This window comes from Morone saxatilis, unplaced genomic scaffold (assembly GCF_004916995.1).
Source record: "Morone saxatilis isolate NCDOM2014 unplaced genomic scaffold, NCSU_SB_2.0 Contig17, whole genome shotgun sequence".
NCBI classification, from domain to species: Eukaryota; Metazoa; Chordata; class Actinopteri; family Moronidae; genus Morone; species Morone saxatilis.
In genome coordinates this window covers 12945777-12956907 of record NW_023339729.1, presented here as the reverse complement: position 1 = coordinate 12956907, position 11131 = coordinate 12945777, and the positions used below count along the sequence as shown (strand labels likewise).

The window sequence follows — 11131 nt, the reverse complement described above, 5'->3', positions numbered from 1 at the left end:
GACAGAGACAGAGAGAGAGGGAGGGAGGAAGAGAGACACTGAACACTGTTGTGAGTTAAGAGCCAAACCCTGGGGAAGACTGCCAGACTAGTGGCCATGGCAGCAGGGTAGAATGAAAGAATGAAAGAAAGGAGATATCCCTACATTACTTTTTTCCTCTTCCATCTGGATTTTCTCTTCCTCATTCCCTCCTCCTCCTTTCATTGCGCTCTTGTTCTCTCTCTGTTTCTGTCTTACATCCACACGGTCCTATTTTTCATACTGAGGAGTCTGTGTGTGTGTCATTGTGCTATCTCAGCAGCTAGGGGAAAGCAGCCCTCAGGTAATAAATAGGACCTCAAATTATGTGTGTGTTTGTGTGTGTGTGTGTGTGTGTTCAGATAATTATATGCAGTAGTTTTTTTGTCATTCTCTTCCGGTATTTGAGCCTGTCAATCCTCTCCCCAGTCATCTAGCATGATGGTAGCACACAGATACCAAATGCCCGTACCTAAACCTGTTCAACACTATGATACGACTATAACAGAGGATGAAGGGCTGGAAGACAGTGACAGCATGCAAGCAGAGATGGAGATCTAGATGGAGATGGGGGATATATGAAGGAAGAAACTGGCTTCTGCCATTAACTCTGTGTTTATATTTTTCTTTCCCCCATCAGTTGCTGGTCACAGTGCCTCTCTCTAGTATAGCTGACCGTGTCATCCTGTTGGCGTCCCCAGTAACCCCGCAGATGATAGAGGATCTACCCTATCTGGTTACTACGGCTGTTGTCACAATCTGAACAGGGTGTACGAATACTACAACAGCAGCACAGCCGCACAGCAACATGCATTATCTCTCTAATTTCATATGTGTCAAACACTCATATGAATCGAGCTCATAGTTAAAGGGTTGTTGTTTTTTATTTTACTGAAACATTGGAGGCAGCCTGGTAGAAAAACAGTTATGTGAAATATGAGAGAGCGGACAGTTGTCTTTTGAGCTGACGTAGTCAAGGCCAAAGTTAGCTTCCCTCCTGACCTCCATTGCTCCCACATATATACTTACCTGCCGCTCCTTGTCTCTCTCTCTCTCAGTACTGCTGACACCAGCACCTCCTCAGCACTGACCCTGGGGTGTCTCTGTGCTGCCTTTCAGCATCAGGTTTAACCTCGCTGGCAGTATGACACTGCAATTAGGAAAAATGTGTCCTGTTTTGAGTTTTCTGACCTACACGGACAGTGTGTCATTTAGTCTACTCTTATATATTTAAGGGGCTTAGATCGCCTTAGCTAACATAATGTAGCCAGTAACTGAACCAGTAATAATTTAACTCTTGCCCTTAAAAACAACGACCAACAGCTAGCCTCGAGAAAAAGTAAAAAGTAATAATGCTTCCCAGCTAATGCAAAATTGTTTTCATCACATGTAAGCTAGCAAGCTGTTCACCAATATGTCTTAGAGGCGGCTGTGTATTGTCCAAAGTTGTGTGCAAAGCTGGCAGGTGCTTTCAGTCTGCTGGTCGGTCGAAAAATAGCTTCAACGCGCAGGCTAACAGCTTGTTAAAACACAATGTCGCTTCTTCTAGTTCTACATTAAATACACACATACATGCAAGGCTAGCTGCCCCTTCCCGCCCAGCTCTAGCTAAGGCAGGTTAAGCATGGACTTCACTTTGTATTGGATGCATCGATATTTAAATATTTTCATCCAAGTATCAGTAAAACAACATGCATCTCAACAGACACACCGACAAGCCAGGGTCTTTGGAGCCAACACTCCCTGACATTAATAAAGCATTTCTACAAGAAATACAACACACGAGTGCCAAACTTTTTCCTTCCTTTTCATCTTAAACCTCAACCTATTCTGTGATCCTACACTGACTACGGTGGCTTTTCTTAAGAATACAGAGTTGAGAAGGAAAACATCCAAAGTCTCAGAAAACTTGGGCCACTGGGAAATTGAGAAGAAATTGCGAGGAAAGCGAGGCAGTATCCCCTCTTCCTGTGCTGCACCAAACAGTTCTATATCCTGGGACTATTAGGGCTAAGCTATAGAGAAGGAGGCATGACAACAAGAACACACTGTACAGGAATGAAGGGGCTAGAAACTCACAACACACACAAATCCAGTCACACAGACACAGACACACACACACACACACACACACACACAGGGAAGCCTGATGTACAGAGGCAGGAGGCAGCCTGTCTGATGCCTGTCTTTTTCCACCAGGGATGGAGAGGGAGGTGGGAGGAGAAGGAGAGATGAGGATGGGGGGGGGATGAGAGGAAGGGAAAAAAACAGGCGGAGGATGAAAGCAGACGCAGAGAAACACCAATTAAGAACGACAGCCGCCGGAGAACCAGACAGGGCACGGAGAAAGAGAAGAGAGCTGGAAGAGGGAAAAGACTGAAAGAATCCTCGCTGGAGAGAAATGGAGGAGTTGGAAAAAAAAACTGAACGCAGCAGTATTGAGGCTGGCAGACAAGGAGAGACAGGGAGACGAGGAAGGGGGGGGGAAAGAGGCACCTAAATATCCACGCACCTTGATCACTAGATCTAGAGAACGATGCAGGGAGAAAAACGAGCGGGGGGGGGGGCAGCAAGGGTGATAGAAAAATAGAATAAGGGGAAGGGGGAGGAAGACAAAGGGAGGGGAGACACTGAAACCAAGAGAAGCTCTAAAAAGGGAAAGAGCATGCGAGGAAAAAAAATGCAGCTTCACGTGTTGTGAACGACTGTCAGATAAACCGCAGACACAACACTGATGATCACAAAGGGAGGGGGGCACGAGGGAGGGGGGAGAAACGGAGAGGAGACTTTTTTTTTTTCCCTCTGAAAAACAAAACTAATATGGTCAGATCATGGCCACAGAATGTGGTAAATCCACTCTCCACCAACATTACCACTCAGCCAGCCACCCATTCCTGTGGCGTTGGAGAACCCACAGGGCTCTCCTGAGCCTTATTACATGAACGGGAACACTGTCATGGACAGCCCTTACCTGGAGAATCGTTCCTCAAAACCTGCTGCTGCTGCTACAGACCTCAACTGCTCGCCATAAATGTGTGTGGGCGTGAAATGTGTGTTTACTCGACCTGAACAGCTTGGGGAAAACAAGCCTGTAAATTCCACAGCTGATAAGCAGTAATAACAATGTTGTTGTTGCTGGGTGTTTCCATCCCTCGGTTACACTAACAGTCTCGCTGGTCGCTCCGTTTCTAAGCATTCTGTGCATACCAGCTTTGCCTTCAGCAGGTGGAGAGAGCGGCTTGTGAAAATATACAGCACACTTTATTGTTACTAGACAGGACTTGCTCAATGAACTGTGGCAGAAATATTCCTGGTTGTTGGAATCGGCAGACGGGGGACCGACTGGGGGCGAACGGGTGGGTGGAGAGCGCCGACGCGGGGGGGACACAAGGCAGAGAAAGAAAGTCAAAGAATTGGATAGTGAGAGAGTCAGACCTGCGCTATAAATAACAGCTTTGAGGTTTGCCTCCAGAAAATTAGCTCTCAGTGTCTTGGCTGCTTCCTCTGCCAAGTCGATATGAAACTTTAAACACGATGGCAGCTCATTAAATAGGAAAACAGCACAATGCACAAGACCAAGCAGGCCTGCTCCCTGCCAGCACCACAGCCAAAGCTTATTGAATTCAAGAAGAAGCTGTCAGGCGGAGTGTGTCGGTGTACGCGTTTGTGTTTCCTTGCGACTGCTTTGTGTTTATGAGAATATGCTGTCGCGCATTTTCTGCACATGCTCGCGTATTTTGCTTATTTGTTTTAATCTGTGCGCCTGCCTGGCACATTAGAGGCTGTGAGGTGACTCCCTGTCTAAAGGTCTGGAGAGTTAAGATGTGCTGTTAGCATTAATACAATGTCTGACCTGATGATTAACCATGAGCAGGAGTGCCTCAAACTTCTTGCCAGAGGTCAAAACTGAGCACCTCTGAATGTAGACTGCATTCATTAATTAAGCTTTAAACCACGGCGACAGATGGCATTTGTTTCTGATTGGCAGCAACACTGCTGTGGCATTGGTTAGACTCAGTAACAGTTCGAAGATACACACAGCGTGAACTGGAAACGTTCAGATTCAATGTTTTGTATTCTTTGTGAGCAGTCATGTCAGAAACCCAACTATGCACTTCCACCATAGAACATAATGAGACTTAACGGATAAAGTACCTTTCCTATGCCACATCCACTGTTTGCTGACTCAAGCTGCATTATTACTGAGAACATTTTTACTGGGGTGACATGTGAATCCCCTTTACAAAAGCCTCCTTTGTCGGAATCCTAATTTATCCAACTTACAAAACATCACTGGTTGTCTTATAAATACAGCATTGTTGTTTCTCCCATAATACAAATATACACATGGTGAAGATGTTAGGTTTCCCATGTACTCCTTGCCTAATTAAGATCCACTATTCTTTAAAAAAATGCATTCGTTTGGCTTTCTGTTGATGTCAAGATGTTATTAAGGCAATATAGTGTCTTAAGTGTTTGACATCTTAACACAGTGCCCCCGCGTATACACACACACACACACACAAAAACAAACAAAATGTCAGTCAACAATTCTCTGGCTAATAACACAGACCCTGAGAGAGAGACAGAAAACAAGTGCTGTGCAAAGTGGTGGGGACAAATCCTGCTCTGACGTAAGGAGGACAGAGAGGAAGACACAGAGAGAGAGAGAGAGAGACAAGGATGTAAGTGACAGCCTCCTCTGTAGAGCTGCAGCGGGGATGATGGGGATGTAGAAAAAGTAACTGTACCTCTTTAAGAGTGAAGGGAAAACTGAAAGGTAGCGCGGCCAAGTTTATATCTACAGCAGAGTAAAAACGAGGTCGTCTGGTTTCATTGAAGTATTGCGAATGAGCATCTGTCATCCTGAGATCTACAGCTCATGACATAGCTCTTAATAAACTGAGAATACGTACACACACACAGTCATTTCAATGTCAAAACATAAAGTTAAAAGAAAGTACAATATGACTTGTTGGGTTAACAGCTTACTTGGTTTAATTAATATGAATTAGGCTACGCAAAGCGTGTTCTTTTCGTAATTCAACTCAAACATCACAACAAACATTTTCTTGATCATTTCCAGCAGTTCTGCTTAATCAAAACTAAAGTCTGTCAAAACAATGTGCTCTCCACAATCAATTATACCACTTGTAAAAGTAAACACTTGAAGTTCATTGAATTGGCATATTAAGCGACTAGAAAGCCAGTCACCACAAGCAAAACAAATTACTTCGAGCCAACTAGCCCTAGCCATGGCCCCAGCATGGGTGCTAGCGTTATTTCCAAAGCCTTAACTGGGGGCTGCAGGTTGTCTGATGTTGGTTTGCAGCAGGAGACACTAAAGGTTGGAAGAGCTGCATGTTCTCTGTCTGCTTCTAGGTGATGGCCTTCTCCTCTCCACGTCTCTCCAATTAGCCGACATGGAGCAGAGGGAGGGAGGGAGGCCCCCACCGAACTTCCGAACATTGAACATTCCCGTGGACCGCTGCCAAGACTCACAGGCAGCAGCTCGCCGGTTTCAGCTTTGCCTCCCCCATAGCGGCCTGGCTTACCCCTGGTGGGCCCCCTAAAGCCCCGCCCCCCTCCCTTGGCACACAAGTTATATCAGAGGGAGGGGGTTAAAAAGACCGCTAACCCCTTCCCCCCGAAGCACTCATCCTTTCACGAGAGATACGTATACATGAGGATACTGGTCACAAGCATGGGGCTCAAACGATCCCATCCTCTGAAGAACGGCCGTATTATTTCCCTGGATAAAAGGTGAATGCGGATTACACACTTGAACTGTTGAATCTGAGGCTGAGAGTACTACAAGATCAGATTATGACTGTCATAACACACCGACACAGATCCGTGTCGGACCTGCGGTGAACCCTGGTCTGGATAAAGCGCGTAGACCCCGTCACATCAGCGGTAATCCCTGAGACGTTACGTCACATGAAAGAAATGGACAGACTGGAACCAGAAAACCCACGGACACAAAACAAACGATAAACAAACCCCTCACGGAAGAAAAACCTGTAAATGTCAGAGTCGGTCTGGGCACTTGGAAGTGTTAATGACAGATTTATATGGTTTGTTTTCAGGGTGATATCACTACTACGGTCAACACACACTCCCCCTCTCACAGAAATACACAAGCACTCCTCATTGAGTACAATGGCGACACCAAATATACTGCCACCCTCAACTTCAAAATAGCTGTCCACAGAGCAGAGGAAGACGATAATGGCTTTTGGCAGCCTCCAATTGAGTCCAGCTGATTCTACTGTCAACGCCTCCCTACTGGTGCAACACCCTGCGGCAGTGTTAAGCATGTTATCTATCAGGACGGTGCCAGTTGTTTTGAAAAGCCTCATAATCACAGGCTCAGTAACTACCACGGTCTGGACTGGGCTACGGTCAATAACGGGGGAAAGGGATAGACGACACAAGCCACTTTTACCGGGACATACATGAAATGTCTGACGAGGGAAAGAATTTAGTTTTTATTTGAAATCTCCAGGGCAAGTAAAAAATAAAAAAATAAAAAACAAAAGAACCGAAACAGGGTATGGGGTATAAAGTGACATAGGACAAGCAGGCTCATTCAATTACATTTGGTCCTGTAGTAGAAACCAGGCTAATGATAGCAAGCTGAGGACTGCGCTGGCGTTCTTGTTTTGCCTGTGAAGGGTCAGACGAGGGAAAGCAAGCTTTGGTTTTCCTTTGACGAAAATGACCCTGCCAATTCAGTGATAAGCGACTGCAGATGGAGTTACTGCCAGGGTTTGCCCTCACGGCTTTGTTACAATACACTCTAATCAAAACAATGTCTAGATGCCAACAGCCTACAGCCTGGTTGGATCCAGAGCCAACATGGGTTATGGGTTTCCTGCTAGTGCGCTGCCAAAATGGCAAAAGTAGTAATATAATTCACTGAGTCTGGGCCCGAGCGAGAGACTGGATTTCTCAATTTGGGAAGAATTAAAAACAACAAAAAAAGACTTCTATACTACTCCAAAGACTAAAGAATTGTGAGAAGGTGAGTGCTGACATCTTGATTGCAACACAACATGTCTTGTCTTGGGGCTGACCCCAGTGCTGGTCATACATACGCTCCAGATTAGCCACCTGCTTTGGCTGTCGTGGTAGCTACGGTGCTACAGCAGCAGTGTCTGGGAAGGGTGAGCCTGACTGTAAGGTATTTAAGAAAACGAGCAGACTCCCTTCCTCCTTCTTACCAGGCTTTAGGTCTTTCTTTTCTCCCTATTCACTCGTTTTACATACACACCAGAGGGCCCCTGCAACATCTTTTCACAGCCACCCCCTCACTGCGTGCTCTTCAGCCTTTTGGAAAGATGGGCGTGCATATGGGAGGACCCTTGACCCTGGGTAAGAACAGGGCTCTGTGTGTGTGTGTGTTGTGTGTGTGTTGTGTGTGTGTGTGTGTGTCTGCGAGTCAGCTGGGTGTCTAGGAGGCAGCTCGCGACCTGATTAACAACAGCAGGGCATTAACCGACTGCCAGGGCTTTGAGCTTGACATAAATGGTCACACACTCCCACGGCAAAAACAACAAGCATTCCCACGTGTGTGTGTGTGTGTGTGTGTGTGTACACTGGCTGATTCGGACACAAAACACACAACATCTGCGACGATCCTCTTACATTCCGAGACATAACACGCAAGACGCACAAACGGGCGCCACGGCATGCACGCAAACGTCTATGTACGCGTGAACAAACGCCCCAGCAGTCTCCCCCAGCAGTCTCCCCCATCAGTCTCCCCCATCCGACTGCAAATGTACACGTGTGTACATGTGTGCCACTGCCGCTCACGCGCATTTTTCATTTCATCACCTCACTGGTGTGCGACGATACAGATAAGACAGTTGTGACAGAGATGTCGGGGGGGGGGGGCGGTTTGAAATTGAACGGGAAATTATGTACTTCAATTAAGACACGCGGAGGAGATATTAAAAGCTATACTCCAGCGCCTGGGGACAGGATGCAGGAAGGGGGGATGCAATGGAAGGCGACAGTTCAATCAGGATCCCCGGCTTTCTCCCTGAGCCGGGGGGGGTGGAGGAAAGGAGGGAAGAGAGACAGGACAGCTATGTTTAATAATGCACTTGGAATTAATGTAGAGGAATGTACAATCGTGTGCGAGATACACGGTGTGATACGGCCACCGGATGAAGCAGAAAACTAAAGAGGAGTGACAACGGAGCAATCGAGGCGGGGGGGGGAAATGCAAGAATGTGCCTGTGTCACATTGGGAAAACACTGCAGCTGCAATGTGCAGGCACAAAACAAAACATCCTCTCAGTCGTGCTGTCATCATACGCTTCTACTCTGTCTATGATCAACCTACAGATAGTACTGCGTGAGCCTATGAGCACACCATCGCCTTCTAATAGCTAAAATCAGTGAGAAAAGCGAAGGCAGTTCTCTCGGTCAGTTCAAGAAACCATCACATTACACGCTCACATGTACAGAGTGTGTTCCAGACCGCTCAGCCAATCATGAAAGAGCGATGATATAACACAAAAGTTCCCAACATTTTCACGTCAAGCCCCTTCAGATAAACACGCAGCCAACCAAATGTGTGAATACTGAAAAGCAGCATGTGAGAGAATAACCTCTGATCAGTCAGTCATCGATTCAACATCACATAAGACACTATTATTCATTAATGCAGGGGGGGGGGGGCCCNNGGGGGGGGGGGGGACACCCTTTAAGAAACCCTCTGGGTATTGGGGTGGCCACTAGAAAGAACAATGTGTCTCCCTTTAAAATGATTTCTGAGGTCACACAACATGAATACTGTTAAGATGTGTGGCGCCACAAATAAGCACACATACTTGTCAATGGGTGTTTTAATTCTGTGGCACTTGCACGTTGCTTTCTGCAGCACCAAGCCTGTAGTTGTAACTGAATATCAAACATGAGTAAATGTCCTGACAAATGAAAATTGCAGTGCAGTTAGTCATTGTGCTCATTTTAATCTTGACATTACAGCCAGCTTCTGTCCCCTTTACCTCCACCCCGGTGCGACTTTGATTTTCAAAACAGGGATCAGCAATGACATTGAGCAGTTCATCACAGTGGAGGAGACGGTACTCACCTCGCGTTAACCACAGCTTTGGCAGCTTTCAGTGAAGAGTCGGTGCACGGCAGAGAAAAATATGCAGAAAAGCATTCTTCCGATGTCTTTTTTTTTTTTAAAGTTACCCGTAAAAGAGAGATGGAGCAGAGAGGATTCAGTCGCGATTTAAAGTCAGACTTGGCAGATAAGCCGACTGCTGCTGAAGCAGCTTGGTGACAGGATACCGAGGTAAACAACGGCCACTCAGCCAGATATACACACAGCAAGTACGGCAATGATGCTTTGAGCAAAAAAAATGTAAGAAGTAAGAAACATAGTCTTGAAATTATTCTCGCAGGAAAAACAGTTTGTCAAAAACGTCACGATATAATTGGAGGGGGGGGGGGGGGGGGGGGGAACGAAGCAGGCCAAGCTAACGAACAAAACAAAAACACAAAACACGAAATATGATTTCAGTAAATTATGTAGTACGTCGGCGGGTTGGCCGTTGTCTCGTCCGCGAGTTGGCGAGGTTCTGTAGCACAGAGAAAGTTCGGCGGAGGCTTTTTCGTTGCAGAAAAATAAAATTCAGCCGGAGGTCCCCGCGTATATGGAGCCGCGACGGCCAGATCAGCCAGCAACTATGTATTTAAGTCAAAAAATTTTTATGTATTGATTGTTATGAAATTTGGTTGTTTGTTTGTTTGTTTGTTTAGGTCGCCAGCTGGACGACTAGCGACGGGCTGGCTACCGCGAATGCAAAGTGAGAAACGACTCCGGGGAAATACATTCTGTGTGGATCCAGACAGCGGAGCGGACAGTCATGGTAGGCGTTCAGTGAGCTCTCGTTGACAGTGGTCTCGCAGCCATTTTGTTCAAACTAACAACACTGCAGTCTCCCTCTCCTCCTCCCAGCGAGCGAGACAGGCCAGGAAGTGGCTCCAGATACGTCACCCCCGACCAACCAAAGCGCCAGATAGCTAACTCCGCCCGCCGCCCTCCGCCCTCCGGCCCGCCCCCTCCCCGCTCTCCAAACTTCCAGGCGCCCACAGAGGATGGACAGCTCATATTTCCGAGGCAATTGCTGAAGCATGCAGCTAATACAGTGCGCTTAAAAAGGAAACAAATGTGACGCTGTTATAGATTTTGTGCGGGTGATATTGTAAAGACAGCAAAAAATAAACCACAGTGTACTGTTGTAGGAGCATTGTGCTCAAAAGTAGCACTTACATTTACCACAGTTAAATGCCAAGTGTAATGCCACTGTTTATTAAATACATTACATATTGTGTACTTTTGACAGTACAGAGACAGTATTTAGAACCTGTTCTTAAAACAGCTCTAATCATTATAGCCTACGATATAAACAATGGATCAAATAACTACGTGTAATATTAAAGGTGTTGCTTGTGGTGACAAATGCACTGAGAATTATTCCTGCTTCCCCTCAGCTCTACACAGCTATTTAGCTTCTTTTAACTTGTTGTTGGGGTTTTGTGATTTGCAACTTTATTGTTGTGATCCATTCTCAGCTCTCTCATCAGCATCCTTTTCAGACACATCAGGCAATGTTGTGTTTACAGTTTGCTGCACTGCCCCCGATTGGTCAAAAAATAAATGAGTTAATGTGTTACTGCAGCTTTAAGTGAAAGTGGCAATACTTTGGTGTACTTCATTACAAGTAAAATGTCTGCATTCATAATTTTACTGCTTTAAACACTTTTAATTTGCCCTCATGTTAAAATATTACTGATGTATCAACATGCAAGACCCATTTTAATATTGTATGTGGTTGGAGTTAAGCACTTTTTTGGACTATTTTGAATTGTTGTGGATTTTAATGTACGCTGGTGATATGCTGTGTATGTAAAATCTTGACCTTCGAAGTAACTAGTAACTACATCTGGTAGTAAGGTAGTAAATGTTAAATATTTTCCAGTGAAATGTTGTGAAGTAGAAGTAGAAAGTAGAAAATGAAAATGGAAATACTCAAGTTAAGTGCAGGTACCTCAAAATAAAAACTAAGTACAATAAATAAATGTA

The 11131-nt window shown here is 45.7% G+C and overlaps 1 protein-coding gene and 1 long non-coding RNA gene across 5 annotated transcripts in view; one reads left to right on the top strand and one right to left on the bottom strand.

Moving 5' to 3' along the window:
• tnrc6c2 (trinucleotide repeat containing adaptor 6C2) overlaps positions 1-9262 on the bottom strand; it is a 50810-nt gene extending 41548 nt beyond the window's left edge. For all 3 annotated transcript variants that reach the window (XM_035659839.1, XM_035659840.1, XM_035659841.1), the window contains exon 1: positions 9128-9262. The gene's annotated coding sequence lies outside the window, so the exon portion shown is untranslated. The remainder of the gene's footprint in view (positions 1-9127) is intronic.
• LOC118326766 lies at positions 9201-10795 on the top strand. Of its 2 annotated transcripts, none has more exons than XR_004796657.1 (3): positions 9201-9337; positions 9805-9914; positions 10004-10795. It is a non-coding gene; the product is annotated as an uncharacterized LOC118326766 (long non-coding RNA). The 2 variants fall into 2 exon arrangements; XR_004796658.1 differs by having other exon boundaries at positions 9984-10795.
• Positions 10796-11131: the final 336 nt, after the last annotated feature.